The sequence below is a fragment of the Rousettus aegyptiacus genome, unplaced genomic scaffold (genome assembly GCF_014176215.1).
Source record: "Rousettus aegyptiacus isolate mRouAeg1 unplaced genomic scaffold, mRouAeg1.p scaffold_m13_p_9, whole genome shotgun sequence".
Lineage (NCBI taxonomy): Eukaryota > Metazoa > Chordata > Mammalia > Chiroptera > Pteropodidae > Rousettus > Rousettus aegyptiacus.
Window position 1 is genome coordinate 85678898 of NW_023416312.1, and position 19822 is coordinate 85698719.

General features: G+C 37.9%; 1 pseudogene; it reads left to right on the forward strand.

Moving 5' to 3' along the window:
* Positions 1-16919: 16919 nt before the first annotated feature.
* On the forward strand, positions 16920-17038 carry LOC118607899 (annotated as a pseudogene).
* Positions 17039-19822: the final 2784 nt, after the last annotated feature.

Genomic DNA, 19822 nt, shown 5'->3' on the forward strand with positions numbered 1-19822 from the left:
TGAGAGATATTAAGAAAAGTCAAAACTTTAGGATTTAGTGATTTAGGGATGTTGGGGGAATGAGGAAAAAAGATGTGACTCACAAGTTTGGAGTTTCGATAATAGGATAAACAATGGGTCCACTCACAGATAAAGGGAACATGAGGAGAAAATCTGGTTTGGGGGAGACCATACATTTTATTATTGACATATTGATTTTGAGCTACTATGGGACAGTCAAGTGAAAATGTTCAGAATGGAATTTGGTGTACTGGAGAGCATCAAGCAGAGAGTTATGGGAGCCACTAGGGTAGATGGGTTATGAAGAGGAGCTATGTGACAGCCTGTCATATATTGAACATTTGCTATTAAACTGCTTCAGAGCCTTCTCTCACCTTCATTCATTTAATAAACATTTACTAGGTGCCAGACACTAGATGAGCACAAGGGATACAAACAAAAGAAAGACAGAGCTCCTGCCTTCAAGTTTCTCACAGTCCATAGAGGGAGACAGTTAAATAAATATGCAATATGAATACAGTTTGATAAGCACAATAGTGAGTGTATGCAGAGTGTTATGAGAGCAAGAAAGGAGGGGCACCTCATTAAGTGAGTGTCAGGGGAAAGGCAGAGAAAGCACACTGGTAGAGATTACATGATGGAGAGGTAGAGAACAGCAGTGGTCATGACAATGTACCTTGAGGCCTCCAACTAGAGCAGTGTTTCTCAACCTCAGCACTATTAATATTTTGGACTAGATCGTTCTGTGTTGTGGGAGCTATCCTCTGCATTGTAGGATGTTGAGCAGCATCCCTGGCCTCTGCTCTTTATATTGTCAGGAGTACTCCCCTCAAACTTGTGACAATAAAGAATATCTCTAGATGATGCTAAATGTTTCCTGGAGGGACAAAATCATCTTAGTTGAAAACCATTGAACTACAAGGAGCATAAGCAAGAGCCCGAAGTGTTGTGTTTTGAAATTAATCATCAAATATGTGCAAGATTGCTTTTAGTAAAGGGACTAAGCATAGCAGGGGCACTAGGTCAGACCTATTGTGGAGAGGTGTAGGATTCCACTGACAGCAGACTTTGGCTCAAGGACTCAGTAAAGGTCTTACTGAATCTTTCTTTGCTTGGCAATCTAGGTTGTTCTTACCCAACCTTTTCCTAAGGGTCATATCAGTCTGATGGCTCTCTTGGCCTTCTCCAGCAACCTCCTCAGTTTCTCTCATACTGATGTCTCATAATGAAATCCTTGTATCTTCTCATAGGACCAAGATTAACATAAGAAGTCAGACTCTAGAATAAAAAATATCTGGGTTAAAATCCTGGTCCCTCTTGCTACCTGTGTGCACTTGAGCAAGTTACCATACTTCTCTGAGCCTCCTTCACTTGTATGTAAAATGGAGGTAACGATATTCATCTTAGAAGGTTTCTATGAGGACTAAATGAACTACTGAATCTAAAATATTTAGCATGGTATTAGATACCAAGTAAGAGCTCAGTAAGTGCTGACTCTTACTAAAGGACAGATATGTGGAGAAAGGCGTATTCAGAGCTGAATGGACAGCATGATACACAGGCACGATGGCAAGAAATTCTATAGAAAGGCGAGGAGGGGTGTGAAATGTTACAAGCATTTCAGTATCACGGAAGCACAAAGTGCAAAGTAGGAAGTGACAAGAGATGAGGTGAGAGGTAAGCAGGTCTCAAACAGAACAATTCCTTCAACCTTTTTAATTCAAGTTAAATTCTCCAATCCTTTCATCATCTCCTTTTAGCCTTCTTCAAATTCACTACATTTGCCTTTAAGCTAAAAACTCAAATCTTCACACAAACTCCAACCAAATTCTCTCATTCAAAGAATCTGACTGGTTGAGAGACTAAAGGGCTTGTTGCTTCACAGTTCCTCCCCTCAGGATTCCAATTTATGCAGTCCTGAATGGGGATTATTTGGAAGGAAAAAGATCTAATCACTACTTGGCCCTTGCCCTGAAAACTCTTTCATTAAATCCAAAAACATTAACAGGGACCATTTTTTCACTATGGAGAGTTAATCTTTACCCCAACCTCCTCCTTTCTGCTCTCTCCTCTTCACACAAGAATAATTCAGATATGTCTCTGAGCATGAGAATTGAAAAACTGGCAATAATGTAACCAATTTGTAGATGTTCTGCCAGCTAAAGACTTGATTTCAAGTCCCAGCCCCAATATTGAACAGCTCTACAATCTATGGCAAGTCAGCCTCTGAACTTCAATTCCATTTTCTATATAATGCAGGTAATAAATCATACACTGGACGAAAAAGCATTTTGAAAAATGCAAAGCACAGGACTTGTTATTATTATTCAACTTGTGTCAAGTTAGGGTTCTAAAATTACCTCTCTGATACACTTCAGAATGTCCTGTGCTTTCCCTGACATCCTTACTCAGGCAACAGACATGAAGAAGTCCAATTGGTCTATAAGTAGGTAGGGAAACAGCCGCCAAAAAGCTTCTCTGAGGGAGAGAAGTATATGGGAAAAAAATCAATGGGGATACCAACCTCTGGACAGGGTTCCTCATCCTTTCAGTTTTACTAAACTGAAATTTCTCTTCCTATTGCCTAAACCCACCCCCGAGGCTTAGCTAATCCATTCTTATTTCCTCTACCTTACTAGGCTTTAGAAGTCCATTTCTTCATGCCTAAAATCACTCTTTATATTTTTGTCTGCTTGTTTACTGTCTGTCACCACTAGTATGAATGTAAGCTCCATGAGAAAAGTGTTTTTTAGGGGGGGTCGGGGGGAGTTTGGTGTGGTTTTTTTTGAGGGGATGCTGTTAAACTCATTGATATATCCCCAGGACTATGCACCATGTCTGGCACACATTAGGCACCCAATACATGTCTGAATGAATGAATGGATGAATAAATAAAAGAAGTGCTGAATATCTGCAGTGGCTTCCTGGCTAGGTTTCCATCCTTCATCCTCTCCAATCCTGTATGCATGTACCTTCATCAGGCTTTATGTGGGTGGTGGGAAGAATAAGAGGATGTAGACTTTGAGGAAGTGATGAAGGAGCATGAGCTCCACCCTCAGGAGTGGAAGAGTAATAGTGAGAAGGCTTTAAAAGTATAACCACCTGAAAAGTGTATTCATAATTATAAACATTGGTAGACATTCTCAAAATGTCTTCTATGGAAAATTAATCCCCCAAATGCTTCTCAAAAAAGGGTTTCGTGATCAAGTAAGTTTGAAAAACTCTGCATGATTAATTTACATACATACAGATTTGCAATGTGTATTAGCATATTAAAGCCTCTCAAATGTCAGATATTAAAGAAACATGCTTAATTATAGAATCTTTTTATCACAGATTACCTGCAGAAAATATTTTAGAAGATACTGGTCTAGGAAATAACCATGATAAGAAAGTTGTCAGATTTTAAAAAGGCTTAACTTGCTTCCTCCGATTTTCTTTTAAATCTTCTGCCTGTTTCTGCTTAGCCATCACTAGTAAAACCCTTAAAGCAAAATGAGCCTGAGTGTCCCTTAGGAGCTACCAAAATTAGGATGGGGTAAAGGGCTGGAGGGACTGGCCTAGGCAGAAAGGAACTCAAGTAGAAAAATCAGCTAGTGGGATCTATGAAAAAAGGAAGAAGCAAGCTTCTTAAGAATCACTCTGGATAACTATAATCAGTCTTTCTCTCCCCCCACTCCACTAAAATTGCACTCACCAATGGACTTCTTATTGCAAAACCCAACGGGCACTTTTCTGTCATTATCTCTCAAATGTATTTGACACAGCTGACCCTTCCTCATTCTTGAAACGTTCTGTTCCTTTGGCTTGAACAATACCATAGTCTCTTGGATTTGGGACCATCTCTCTGATTTCACCATCTCAGTCTGCTCATATTTGTCTGTCATTAAATAGTGTTGTATAGTAAGGCTGTGTCCTAGGCTCTCTTCTCTTCTCACTTGACACATCATCCTGAGCACTTGCACCATGGTTTCAAATATCATCGATAGGCTGATAATTCCCCAAATCTGTATTTGTAGTGTTGTCTGTCCTCTTGGTTTTTGGACCTTAATATCCAACTTTCTACCCAACATTTAGACTTGAACTTATACTAAATATGTCCAAATATGAATTTATCCTCTTCCCATGATCTAAGAAAACAGTATCACCATCTCCTCTGTCCCAGCTTTAGGTAACCACTAATCAATCTACTGTCTGTCTCCATGGATCTACCTATTCTGGACTTTTCATATAAGTGGAATCATACAATATGTGACCTTTTGTGTCTGACTTCTTTCACTTAGCATAATGTCTTCAGGGTCCTGCATGCGGTAGCATGTATCAGTACTGTTTCTTGTTACGGCCACAACATGTTCTCTTCCATTGCCTGACCTTTGTGCATGGTTATCCCCTCTGTCAACATCAGGTAGTTCCTCCCTTCCCCTCACTCAGGTGGCTAATGCCTACTCAAACTCCAGCTTTCTAATTTAGATGGAATGACAAGATTTCATCCTGGAAGGCTTTGATGACTGCCCTCTCCCATCTTATCTTCCTCTCTAGTCTGGATTAGGTAAACTTCTTAAGTGCTCCTGCAATATCATGTATTTCCCCTATTGCTGGTCTTTTTGTCTGTCTTTCTCATAGACTATCTATTACTGGGGCCATGTGTGTATACTGTTCAACCATGTAGCAGAGTATGTGGTACACAATAACCATTTAATGACTTTGTAGAATTAATGAAATGGGAACATAAGGGGCTGGCCCAGAACGGAAGAGTAAAGGCTCAATTGGTAGAAGACCAATGGGAGGTTTTCTGCTGTGCTTCCAGACTAAACTTTCTAAGACACTGCTTTCTTCAAACCTAATGTTCTCAAGCAAGATGCTAGGCTTCAGTTCTTCCTCTACAAAATGAAAGCTTCACCTGAATAATCCCTACAATCCATTTCAGCTCTGACACTGATTGCTTATAAATATATGTTTAATTAGTCCTATAATTATGGAGAGCCAAAAGGATACCAAATGCATTAAAAGTACATTCTCTCAATTTAACACAAAATGGTACTGTACAAAATAATACTTTTCTTTCCTTAAAGTATTAGCAATATGGGATTTACAGGGGTCAAATAAACAAAAAATTTAAATAATGTCTTACATTAGAATAGTTAAGGAATACAGACTCCATCAGCTATAAGCTTCTGAATCCTCGTCTAATCAGTTCTATCTTGACACTTGATTGAAATATTAGCAATAAGTGCCTCTGCATTTATCAGCACTTAAAGACTTGAATTAATTTTCCTACACTGGCTTTGCTTTGTAAGATGAAATAGAGAGTAGGAGACACCACACTCTCTCTCAGAAAAGCATTTCTCAACTTCATCAGCCACACCTGAGCCATTCTGAGTGGGCTTGCTATTAATAAACATCACTGTGGCTCTTTCTGGGTCTGGACTGCTCTCATTTAGAACAACAAGACCCAAAAGTGGGCAAAAACAACAAAAAAGAATTAGAATCACACAGCATACTCTATGTGTACTACTCTAGGGCTTCAGTAGTAATAACTCCCATTTATTGAACACTGTATTGACCCTTTATATATCTCATCTCATATAATGTTCATAATAATCCATGGGATAAGTATTATTATTATTTTGTTGTTATCATTATCCTCATATTACAAGCGAAGAAACTGAGCCACAGAGAGTTTGGGTAACCACTCAAAGTTATGCATCTAGTAAATGGTAGAGCCAGAATTTAAAACTAGGCCTTTTTGAACACAGAGGCGTGGCCTATGATGGTACAGAACTTTTGCCTCACATTATTAAATAATTGCTCATTTACGTATCTTTTTTTTCCCACTGTGCTATAAGCTCCCTCTGAGTTTGTACTACCAGCACCTAGCATAGTGCTCGGCACATTGCTGTATTCAATCCTTCAAAACAGGTCTATTGAGTGTGTACTATATGCTACATACTGATTACAGGCACTTGGGCATACAGCAGTGAACAAGGCAGTGAGATCTTTAGCCTAGTGGAGCTTACATTTAGGTGAAAAAGATAAGTAAACAAGATTTTCTTTGAAGAAAATAAAGCAAGAAAATGGGATTAAGAGTAGCTTGGAGGTGAGAGTGAGTACTGTTTTGTGAGGCTAAGGCAGTCAGGGAAGACCTCTCAAAGTAGGTGGCAATTCATTTGAGCTGAGATGTAAATGACAAGAGAGCCAGCCATGAGAAAAACCAGGGTAAGTGTGTTTTAGGCAGAGGGACCAGAACACACAAAGTCCAGGAGGTAGAAAGTGTTTGGCACACTGAAGGATGGAAAAGAGGACTAATGTGGGTGGGGCACAGGGAACAAAGGGGTAAATGGTGGATGTCAAATCTTTATAGGGGTTTGTAGGCCTGGGCACCTCCTATTATATGTGCACTTAGGATCGTGGCTGCTGCCCCCTACTGATTCATAATAAGAGCCAGGGTAGAAGAATTAGGTTTTTGAAGGGGAATCTTTAGAGGCAGTCATCCCTGGGTTCTGATAAAGAAAGATGGGCTTCCTCTGCACTTGGTTCCTCTTTTCCCTGAGAATACCTTTCCTTGCAGCCTACTCCTATTTTTCACCCTTCTTCTTTTCTTCCTCCTCCTCCTCCTCCAAACACATCTCTAAAACAATTTAAAGCATGCAAGCCATCTCCTTCAACTCCTCCTGGGTCTATGAGACAGCCAATCTGTACCTTGGGTTTCTAATGCAAAAACTCTTGAGTCAGATAAGAAGAGGGAGCAGTGGTGACAGTGACAGCAGCTGCATCCCATCTTGAGCTCAGTGCTCAAATGTTTCTTCTGCCAGATCTCTGGAGAGAGTCAGGCAATTTTATCTTGGCAAAACAGCAGTCTGGAGAGCTCAACTTCCTAACTACTATGGTGAACAGGTAGGAAAGCAAAACTAAGAAAGAGCCCACACCAGCAAACAAGGAAAATAAGTACAGCTTCTGCACCAACAGTAGGCAAGCTGGGCGGAGGGCTCCCAGCATAAAATAGGCACAGGTTTCAGAGCACGGCAGAGTGCCTTTTCCGGAAATCTATGTCCAGCACTTCTTACTCCCTACTGCCCCACTGTGGAGAAACACTTTTGGGAAAATGTTGACGCTCAGGGTTTATTGTGGGAAAACATTCATTGTTATATTCTACTTTCTGACTTTAGGCTCCTAGCAGCCCCAATTTTCCATTTCCTCTAATATCTATATAGCTTAGAGAAAGGGACTTTTGACAGATGTACAATGGCATCGTCTTTATCTCTCACTATTCAAATTTAAGGACAATAAACTAAACTAAACATTGAGCTTAGCATTTTTTAAAAAGCAAAAATTTGCACAGAAAAATAGGAGGAAAGAAATATTAAAGATAAAAGAAAAAAAATTGAGTATACAAAAACAGTGGAATTAAATAAATTCAAGAGATGGATGCTTGAAAGAGCTAATAAAGTAGATAAACCTCTGGCGAACATATAAAAATACACATAAAATTAGAAATGAGAAAGGAGATATAACAACCAGTACAAACACTATTTTTAATTGTAAGAAAATGCTCTGCATAATTATATGCTAATAATTTTTAAATACAATGCAATAGATGCTTTTTCTCTACAAAACATATAATATTAAAATTCATACTACAATAAAAAGAAAATCTGAAAAAAATTAATAACTGAGGAACAAATTGAGAACTGTCTCACAAAGTCCCTAAACTTAATGATAAGTAGTTTCAAATTTTCAGGGAAGAAAGCAGAAAAGATTAGGACATACTTAATTCATTCCATGAAACAAATATGATCCTGATCCTCAAACCTGATAAAGATAAAATAAAACACAAAAATCAGAGACCAATATAAACTCTGAATATAGGTATAAAAATTTTAGCTAAGACACTAGCAAATATAATTTAGCAAAGATTAAAAGGAGCAAAATATCACAATTACAAAGGATTGATTATAGGAAAGCAAGAGTAGTTCTCCCTAAGACCATCCATTAGTATAATATTATCTATAGCTTAAATCAGTGCTTCCTAACTTTTTCATGGCATACACAGAAAATAAAAATATTTGAGTGGGACACTGGGGTATGCAAATAAGTTTGCTCTTAGCTGGAGGAAAGGGGAAGGTATTTTTGGTTGTCCCAAGCCCACTGGCTACCTTGAGAGCTGAAGGGATAGATATATTGGTGCATCTATAACCAAGGGCACTATTCAGTATTTATCAAGCGATAAGGCACAGGGATAGACCAATCAGAATGTATAATTAATGCTGTGAAGTAACATTAGATCAGGGTCCTGGTGGCTCCATACTGTACCAGGTATTACCACTTAGTTGATGGATTCCGTGGATGTCTGATCAGGGCCAGGTCCCAGGGAATGGCTCAGTCAGTAAGAAAGCACTCAGGGTGTTTAGGGCAACAGTGATTTACTATAGAAGTATCTCAGTACTTTAAATTGTCTAATTGTTTTAGTATATACCAGCTGAATATTAGTTCTGCCTGCAACCCAGACCCAATCTGTCAGGTGCATCAATTGAAACACTCTGGGCTAAACTGCACTCTAAGTCTGCTTTTTAGCATTTATTATGCTATATTGTAATGGTTGGCATCTTCTCCTTCTAGTCTGTGAAGCTATTTGTCTTTGTCTCTCCAGCACCCTTGCACAGTATCTGACACATAGTAGAAGCTTAATAAATGTTTGCCAGATGGCTCAAGAATTATTTCCAAGAGATATCCAAAAAAGCAAAACATAACATTTAATACATATTCTGTAAAATTAGAAATGAGAGAATAAATATGATAAGGATATACATGGAAATGATAAGGATAACATGATAAAGAACATCTATTTTAAACATGAAGCAAAATAATACTAAAGAATATTGAAAATATTCTTTTTAAAAACCGGCAAAAAAGATATCTTCTATCATTTTACTATTTTTTCATAAACATTCATTTTTATTTTTCTTTTCTCTATGATTTTGCATCACTTGAGGTGTTGGTTAATCAAAAAAGGGAATTACATGTTTTTTGTTATTTCTAACAACTATTCAATTTAAACTTTTGACGAAATATTAGTTTGGAGATTTATTCATGTAAGCATATACTAATTCTAAAACTTCCAGAGAAGATGAAGACTATAGTGTTTAATTGGTTGGGTTTAATTATCTGGATTACAAAAATGCTCATTACAGAAAGCAATGCAACAGAGGAAGAGAAAAGGTAGATGAAGATCTGACAAGCTTTTTGAGTATTTACCATAATTTATACAGAAACAGAAACTCTTTGAACCAAAGGAAATCAGATTCAGAATGGAGAAGTCGTAGAGATCAAGAAAAATTCAATTGACAATGAATTGTGCAAGAACATGAAACCATTAAGCAAGATTTTGAAAGATATTTTCAACAAGAAGAGATAAAGGCATCTTGTCTCAGAGGAAAGGAAAATTTGAATATGATTTGAAGAATCTTAAAGAGGAAATTATAGTAGAAACTACGGGAAAATATGAAGATCTAATTAGTGGAAAGAAAAAACAAGACCTTTGAAGGAGCAAAGAGTGAAATTTGAATATGTTATTAGAAGAAATCACAGGGATGGTAGTGTCCCCCAATGTGAAAGAGCTACATGATAAGAAGCTGAGAGATCTGTTCAGCAAGTTCTGGTCAAAAAACATCTCCATTCTATTACCTCCCACACTCGCACCTGTTGAGGGTCTTGATATCGATATTGAGCTAGAGAGCATTTTACTTTATTTTTTTTTTAATTTTTAAAAATTTTAAAATTAAGTTTATAAGGGTAACATTGGTTAATACAATTATATAATTTTCAGGTGTACATTATCATTTGACATCTGTATGTTCTTGTTGTGTGTTTATCAACCAAAGTCCAGTTTCCTTCAGGTACCATGTATTTGATCCTCTTTACCCATGTCACCCTCCCCCTAAACCCTATATTTGACCCCCTTTAGCCTGTCTACCTCTCTCCTCCTCTCCCACCCCACTAGTAACCAGTAGTCTATCGTCCTCTGGTAACTACTAGCCTACAGTCCATGCGATGAGTCTGTTTGTCCTGCTCATTTGTTGCTTTTAGGTTTATATCCCACATATAAATGATATGTGATTTTCAACTTTTTCTGCCTGGTTTATTTCGCTTACCATGATTATCTCGAGGTTCATCCATGTTGTCTCAAATGGCAGTATTTCATCTCTTATTACAGCTGAATAATATTCTATTGTATATATGTACCACCGCTTCTTTAGCCAATCATCTATCATAGGACACTTCGCTTGCTTCCATGTCCTGGCCTCTGTGAATAATGCTGCTATGAACATCAGTGTGCTAATATCCTTTTGGATATGAGTTTTCAAGTCTTTGGGGTAAATACCCAGTAGAGGGATGGCTAGATCGTATGGTAGATCAATTCTTAGTTTTTTTGAGGAAACTCCATACTGTTTTCTATAGTGGCTGTACCAATTTGCAGTCCAACTAGCAGTGTATTAGGGTTCTGTTTTCTCTGCATCTTCTCCAACATTTGTTATTACTTGTCCTGTTGATTATAGCTATTCTATCAGATAGTATCTCATTGTGGTTTTGATTTGCATTTCCCTAATAGCTAGCAATGTTGAGCACCTTGTCATGTATTTGTTGGCGATTTGTATGTCCTCTAGGGAGAAGTGTCAGTTCAGGTCCTCTGCCCATTTTTTGATTGGATAGTTTATTTTTTTTGTCATTATTGAGTTGTATGAGTTCTTTGTATATTTTGGATATTAGGCCCTTATCAGTGATGTTGTTTCCAAATACATTTTCCCATTCGGATGGTTCTCTCTTCAACTTGTTGGCAATTTCTTTTGCCTAACAGAAGCTTTTTAGTTTAATGTAGTCCCATTCATTTATTTTAGCTTTTAATTCCCTTGCTTTTGAGATCAAATTTATAAAATTCTCTTTAAGTCCAAGGTCCTTGAGTTTAGTTCCTATGTTTTCTTCAATGAATTTTATTGTTTCAGGTCTTTATTTAGGTCTTTAATCCATTTTGAGTTAATTTTGGTGTGTGGTGATAGATAAGAGTCTAGTTTCATTCTTTTGCAGGTGGCCTTCCAGTTTTCCCAGCACCATTTAATGAAGAGACTTTCCTATCCCCACTGTATGTTTCTGGCTTCTTTGTCAAAAATTATTTGCCCATATAAATATGGGTTTACTTCTGGACTGTCAATTCTGTTCCACTGGTCCATTTGTCTGTGTTGCTTCCAATACCATGCTGTTTTGATTACTGTCGCTTTGTAGTATAATTTGAAATTGGGCAGAGTGATGCCTCCAGCCTTATTTTTTTTCTCAGGATGGTTTTGGCAATTCGGGGTTTTTGTGTTTCCACACAAAGCTGATGATTTTTTTCTTCTATTTCTTTAAAAAACATCAATGATATTTCAATTGGGATTGCTTTAAATCTCTGTAATGTTTTAGGTAATGTGGTCATTTTAACTATGTTGACTCTTTCAATCCAAGAACACAGAATATCTTTCCATTTCTTTGTATCTGCTTTGATTTCTTTTAATAGGATCTTATAGTTTTCATTATGTAGGTCTTTCACTTGTTTCGTTAAATTTATTCCTAGGTATTTTATTCTTTTTGTTGCAATTGCAGAAGGAATTATTTGTTCCACTTCTTTTTCTGACATGTCATTATTAGAGTTTAGGAAAGCTATGGATTTTTGAACATTAATTTTGTATCCAGAGACATTGCTGTGTTTGCTTATTGTTTCTAGTAGCGTTCTGGCAGAGTCTTTAGGGTTTTCTATATAGAGAATCATGTAATCCCCAAATAGTGACAGTTTGACTTCTTTGTTTCCTATTCGGATGCCTTTTACATCTTTCTCTTGTCTAATTTACTCGCTAGACCATCAATGTTATATTGAATAACAGTGGTGATAGTGGACACACGTGCCTTGTTCTTGATCTTAGAGGGAAGGTTTTTAGTTTTTACTGGTCCATTTCTTCTAGGTTATTAAATTTGGTGTTATATGTTTTTTCATAGTATTCTGGTATGAGCCTTCATATTTCTGCGATGTCAGTCATAATTTCTTCTCTTTTATCTCTTATTTTGTTTATTTGTGTCCTTTTTCTTTTTTCTTTAGTGTGTCTGGCCAGGGGTTTGTCAATTTTACCAACTTTCTCAAAGAATCAGCTCTTTGTTGAATTTATTTTTTCTATCGATTTTCTTTTGTTTGTTTTCAATTTCATTTATTTCTGCTCTAATTTTGATTATTTCTTTCCTTCTGCTAACTTTAGGTTTCATTTGTTCTTCCTTTTCTAGTTTTTTTTTTACAAGAAAGCATTAGGTTGTTTATTTCGGCTCGTTCTTCTTTTTGGAGATAGACCTGTAATGATATGAACTTTCCTCTTATTACCACTTTGGCCGTGTCCCACGAGGTTTGATATGTTGTACTATCAATATCAATCATTCCTACGTATCTATTGATCTCTCTTTTTATTTCTTCTCTGACACAGTCATTCTTCAGTAGCATGCTGTTTAATCTCCATGTGTTTGTGGTTCTCCCTGCTTTCTTTTTAGGGCTGATCTCCAGCTTCAAAGCATTATGATCAGAGAATACTGTTGGTATGATTTCAACAACCTTCTTATGTTTGTTGAGGCTGTCTCTGTGCCCCAGTATGTGGTCAATCCTTGAGAATGTTCCACGTGCACTAGAGAAGAATGTATAAGCAGCTCTTTTGGGATGAAAGGCTCTGTAAATGTCCATTATGTCCATTGGGTCTAATGTATCATTTAAGGATGTTATTTTCTTATTGATTTTCTGTTTGGATGATCTGTCCATATCCAGGGGCTTTTAGGTCTCCTACTACAATAGTGTTTTGGTCTGTTTCTCCCTTTAGTTTTGTTAGGAATTGCTTTATATGTTTTGGGGCTCCCTGATTGGGAACATAGATATTTAATAAGCGTTATGTCCTGTTGCTGTATGATTCCCTCTACCATTTTGAAGTGTCCCTCAGTATCTTTCTTTACCTTTTTTATTTTGAAGTCTATTTCATCCAATATTAGTCCTACTACTCCCTCTTTTCTCTGATGCCATGTGCTTGAAATATCATTTTCCACCCTTTCACACTGAGTCCATATTTGCCTTTGGAGCAGAGATGTGTCTCCAGGAGGCAGCATATGGTTGGGTTTGTTTTGTGATCCATTCTGAAACTCTGCGCCTTTTTATCGGTGAGTTCAGTCCATTTACATTTAGGGTGATTATTGAAATATGAGGTCTTCTTAGAGACATTTTATCTTTTGCTTTCTGGTAGCTCAGTGTTTCCGTTGTTTCCTTGTCCTCATGCTTCTGTTTTCTTTATTTTTGTTGGCTTTTGTGGGTTTTGCCTCTGATGCGTCTTATTTTATGTTATATACTTCAGTTCTGACTCTTCGGTGTGCGGTTACCATTATGAATATGTAAAGAACAGCTGTATACACACACACACACACACACACACACACACACAGTCGTCCATTTTCTTCTGTGCATGCCTCATCTCCATTCCCCTTTGCGAATTTCGATCTTTGAAACTCCCCTTTGCAGTCACTGTGATCTCAATTTGTCCCCATGTATTACTATCTTGTGATAACAATTCTCTTCTTATTGTTTAAGTTTATAATGCCCTGTCCTTAGAAAGGGTTGCACTCCTCTGCTTCGATTTGCCTGATAGTCACTTTCTTCCTAATTATGTATTTTTTTTGTCATTCTGTTTTAGGTGAGCTGACCTCTTACGTGAGTATTTCCTGTATTGCAGGCCTCATAGTGGAGAATTCCCTCAACTTTTTTTATGTTTGGAAAGGTCTTAATTTCTCCTTCATTTCTAAAGGAGAGCTTAGCTGGATACATTATTCTTGGCTGGTAGTTCCTTTCACTTAATAGTTTAAATATTTGATTCCATTCCTTTCTGGCTCGTAAGGTTTGCGCTGAGAAGTCCGAGGATGATCTATTTTTTTATTTTTTAATGAGTTACCATTTTCTTCTCCCTGGCAGCCCGGAGAATTCTGTCTTTGTGGTTGTTTTTTTGATCATTTTAATACAATGTGTCTTGGTGAAGGCCTTTTTGGGTTGAGATAATTGGATGTTCTGTTGACTTCTTGATCCCAAGCTCCAGCTCATGCCTTAGATTTGGGAAATTCTCATCAACTATTTGACTGAAAATGCTTTCTAGTCCCTGCCCCTTTTCTTTGCCTCGATAATGCCCATTATTCTGATGTTTCCTCTCTGATGATATCAGCTAGTTCTTTCATTTCTCTTTCATTATTTTTCATTCTTTGGTTTCTCTCTTCTTCCTTCTGATTTATTTCTAGAGATCTGAATTTGATATCACTGACTCTTTCCTCTATTTGGTCGACCCTATTTCCCAAGCTTGCTATTTCATTTTTCAAATCTTACAGTGTGTTCTTCATCTCCAGAAGTGTTATTTGGTTCCTTTTGAAGGTTTCAGTCTCCCTGCTCTGCTCATCTAGTTTATTTTTCAATTCTTGAAATTTTTGATTTGAGTTGTTTTGGATCTCATTGATTTTTTTTTAGAAATACCATCCTGAATTCTCTGTCATTTAAGTCGCATTTTTCTGTGTTTTTCAGCTTATTTTCTGGAGATTTTTCTCTTTCTTTCTGAGATGTCTTGTCACCTTGGTTGTTCATGATGTTCAATGGATTATTTCTCCACCTGGGCATTAATTGAAGTGCATTCTGCTGTTTTTCCAGATAGATTTATTATATAAAGGTTTCTCTTTAGCCCGTTGCAAAGAATGTTCTTTTCTTTTGGTTTCCAGTAGGTGGCGTCTAAGATCCTTGGATCCCTGCTTTATATAAAGTCTCAATAACGCTTTTTAAATTCCTTTTAGCTATTTAATCACGCTCGCTACCCTCAGTTTCATGTCCTGTCAGTGTCAGCGACAGTTTCAGCAGCGTTCGCTCAGATTCCCGTGGGGTTCTGCAGTGTTGGGTCTCAGAGGGTATGGAGGGAGGGGTCCTCTGGGTTGGGGTTTGGGAGCTGTGGTCTGTCTCGGTTTTGCACAGTGGCTTGCAAAAATCAACTGTTTTTCTTCTGGGGTCCTGTCCTGCTTCCCTGCTCTCTGCCTATGGGGAGCTCACAGCTTTCCCAGGTAGAGCTGTTTAGCGAACTTGGCAGAAACTCACCACTCCTTCTCTCTTCCTCCTCCTCCTGCAGGGAGCTCTGGCGGCTGCGGCTGCGAGAAGCAACTTCTTTATTTGTCCCAGTCCACTGCACTACATTCGGTGTTCTGACCTGTGGTAGCTCTTATGGGCAGATCTCATGCTCAGACGTGCCGGTGTGCATTTGGTGTTTTTTGTTGAGTTTTAGATGTTCAGCTCATTGTCGTTTCAAAGAGGAGAGATCTGGGGACGTCTCTCACTCTGCCATGTTTCTAAAGATTAAAACTGAGTATTTTAATAATGGATTAGAAGTCACTGAATAAGCCATGTGCTTTCCTGACTTATAACAATGGAAGCTGTGTTTAAGGCTGATCCTTAAGAATCCCCCTCATCTTCGCCAGAAAGGTGCGAAACTCCTTGAGTGGGACTTTCGAATAGAGCTGGCTCACAGCAGCTACTCGGTAATGCCGGAATGCCCATGGAAAGCTTCCTGGCGCAGGCTGCTCAGCCTTTTGGAGACTAGTATTATCTGCGAGAAGCAATTTTGACATGAAGGATATATAAAACTTGAATTCTGGAGAGCAAGAACTGAAGCAAGGAGAAATTTTCTTCTAATCATGTGTTCACACCGTGGCTGAGGCAGCAGCTGGGAATCCTGCCCAGGAAACCTTCAGAAATGCATGCCGGCAGATCTCAGCTGCAAACCAAGTACCCTCCAATCAAATCTCCCTAGAGAGCATTTTAAACAGCATCCCAGCATTGTGAACAAAATTAGGTATTGTAATACAAAGAAAAATTTTTCTGTCATTTTATTTTAAATACTGTTTTAGCATTTCTGATCAATTCAGTAATATATGAACAAGGAATAAAGTATAGATATTAAATAAATTATGATAGAAAACATAAAGAATGTAAGAATAAACATGACAAGAGATGTTATTACCAATATAGAGAAAGTTACAAAAACATTAGAGGATATAACAGAGTCTCCCTTATTTTGGATGTTTTCATATAAATGCTGATACCATTGTGTTATTTTCTAATATTGTAGTCATATTATGGCTGTAGGGAAAGGCCATACTCCTATGGGCAAAGTGTGGATGTAGTCTCCCTGGAAAAGTGGTTATTCCAGATAATCAATAATCTGAGCAAAAATATAAGAATATAAAACTAAGAAGGCAGATCTTAGATATGCAAGGAAAGGAACCGCTTCCCTTTCTCTAAGTCTAACGCTCGGGTGCAGACATCAAAGAGTTCATGCAATGCGAGTTACTAAGATGGTACTCACCTTGTGGAAATAGATGAGAACCAAGGATAAGATGGGGTTCTGAAAATCAAACATTATACTGTATTGTAAAGTACAATGATCTAGTTTCATATTACTCTTTGTGTTTATTTATCTGCTGTTAATCCCAGTCTTTTGAAAATATTTTTTACAGCTTTATTGAAATATAAGAGACAATTACTTGTTCATATTTACATTGTACAATCAAATGAGTTATTTTTTACTTATAGTTGGCATACAATTATATATTCATTTCAGTTGTACAGTATAGTGATTAGAGATCTATATAACTCAAAAAGTGACCACCCAACTAAATCTAGTACCCCTATTGCCCCTTACATATCTATGACAACATTGTTGGCTATTTTTCTTATGCTACACTTTGTATCTCCATGACTATTTTGTAACTATCCATTTGTATTTCTTATTCCCTTTGCCCTTTATCACCACCCCTTAACCTCCTCTCATCTAGTAGCCTTTAAAATAGTCCCTGTAGTCTACAGCCAAGCTACCCTGAACATGCCTTTTCCTGTCTGATCTCAAAAGCTAAGCAGGGTCAGGCCTGGTTAGTACTTGGATAGGAGACCACCTAGGAAAACTAGGTGCTGTAGGCATAAAAAATAATCTCTGTATCTATAAATGTTTCCATTTTTGTGGTTGTTGCTGTCCTTTATTTTGTTCTTTAGATTCCACATATAGGTGAAATCATGTGGTATTTCTTTCTCTATCTGACTTACCTCATTCAGTAAAATATCCTTTAGGTCTATCAAGGCAATAACTTTTTCCATCCCCTTCCTTTTAGTCTATATGTGTCTTTTAATCTGAAGTGAGTCTCTTGTAGGCAGTATGCGTAGGGGTCTTGTTTTCTTATCCATTTAGCCACCCTATCTTTTGGTTGGAGAACTTAATTCTCTTCCATTTGAGATACTCGTTGATAAGTATGACATTACTACCATTCTATATTTATGTTTTAGATACATGCTTTTTCTTCTTAAAGAAGTCCCTCCAATATTTTCTGTAATATTGGCTTGGTGTTGATGGATTCCTTTAGCTTCCCCCCCCCACACACACACACTCTGGGAAGCTCCTTATCTGTCCTTTGACGCTAAATGATAGCTTTGCTGGATAAAGCATTTTTGGTTGTAGATCCTGAGTTTTCATCACTTTGAATATTTTGTGCCAAGTCCTTCTGTCCTGGAAAGTTTATTTTTAGAAATCAGCTGCCATTCTTATAGGTGCTTCCTTGTAGGTAATTAACTGCTTTTCTCTTGCTGTATTAAACCTTAGGCATTTTAAATAGATATATCTTGACGTGGGCCTCTTTGGGTTTATCTTTTTGGGACTCTGAGTTTCCTGGGGTTGTATATCTATTTCCTTCACCAGGTAAGGGAAATTTTCCATCATTATTTCTTCAAATACATATTCAACTTCTTGTTCTACCCCTGTCAGGTACCCCTATGACATGGATGTTGTTACCTTTAATTTTGTCACATAGGCTCCTTAAATTATTATTATATTCTTGGTTACTTTTTTCTTGCCATTCTTATTGGGTGACCTTGGCTCCTCCATCTTCTATATCAGTGTTTTATCCTCTTCCTTCCTCCACTCTGATTCCCTCTAATATACCCTTTATCTCAGATAAGGTATTCTCCATTTCTGACTGGTTCCCTTTTATAATTTCTATTTCCATTTTTATGTTTTTTATTTCTTTGTTGAAGTTCTCACTGAATTCATCTACACTTCCTCTGAGTTCACCGAGCATCCTTATAACCAGTGTTTTGAACTCTGCATCTGTTAGATTGCTTGACTCTATATTTCCTGAAGCTCTGTTCTGTTCTTTCATAGGGTTTCTGCTTCTTTGTCTTCCCATTTTGGCCGCCTTTGTGTGTCTGTTTCTATGTACTCAGTAAAGCTCCTAAGTCTCCTGGTCTTATTAGCATGGCTTTGTGTAACTGGAGTCCAGTGGCCCAGTCCTAAGAAGGATTCAGTTGCATATCAAATTTAACCCTAGGCTGTGCCCCTCTGGGAGTCACCTGTTTTGATTCATCTAGCAATCCACAGATGCTGTGTATACAGTCACTTCAAGAAGCCACACCAGAAACTGAGGTCAGCTGCCACAACCGTGAGTCTTGGCGCTTCTCAGGAAGTGGCACAGAAGTTGCTGAGGTTACAAACTGTGGCTTGGGTAGGGCTGCGAGTTGTGAGAGGCAAAGTTTCATGGAATCCTCTGTTATCCAGTTCGATGAAGTATCAGCTACAGTGGCACTGGGTCTGCACATTGGTAGCCAGAAGGGCTCAACAAAGGAACAATGGATACCGCCAGCACTTCTGCTTGGGAGAAAGCCTCAACTCTGTTACTCACTTCAACAATTCAGTGTGCACTGTAAGTCTTAGTGTCCCCTGAGCAGCCAACCTGGCACTGGTGCTCAGAATGAGCATGTCCATCACCGCAAAGTTTTGCTCGCAGATGTGGCCCCTTTAAGAGCCATCTGCAGGTGCCACTGCCTCTACTGCTGTTGCAGCCTCTGTCGCACTCAGCCACTGTGGAGCAGGCAGCCTTGCATTTTTGCCCCCTCCTACCTCCTACCATTGCAGGGTCATTTCTTATTTCTCTATAGTTGTAGGGCTTCCGTTCATTCAGACCCCAGGAGACTCTGCTTGCTGTTTGCTCTGTGTTTCCATCATTGCTTTGATGTGGTCACAAAAGGAGATGAACAAAGCCTCTATCATCTACACCTGGTCTCTCCCAGTCTTTAGAACAATCTTTTTAAATGTGCCAGACTTACCTCAAAAAAAAAAAAAAGAGAAGGTACTCAGGAAAGGTTAATGTGTCTATATTTAGACTGAAGTGCTGATGGGTGAGTACAACCTCTTTTTTCACAGGCAAGCATAAGTGGGGTCATTGGTAATTTTAATAATTGAGTGCTTGAGATACGTATTACTTTACATACATTAATTCATTCAATCAACTTAACGAACTAGTTAGGTAAGCATTTTATTAATCCCAATTGACAGGTGAGAAAACTGAAGCACAGAGATGTGTAGTGACGTACCCAAAATTATACAGTAAGGGAAATGACAGCAGTTGAATAAAAACACAGCCCTGTCCAACCTCAAAATCCATACTCTCAGTTACTACCTACTCCAAAAGACTTGAAGGAAAGACAATTGTCAAGGACAAGAGTTAACATTTTTAGGCTTGATTTAATTAATAAAGTTTGCCATTTTCCTTTTAAGAGATAAAGAAAAAGAATTCAATAAATGGAATATGCCATGTTCATAGATAGAAACCCTCAATATTATAAGGTTGTAAATTCTCCTGGAATTAGTTTGTTATTATTTAGCACCACAGAAAAAGTAACTCTAGAGATGCAGAGAATCTAGATTGCCTATGAGAG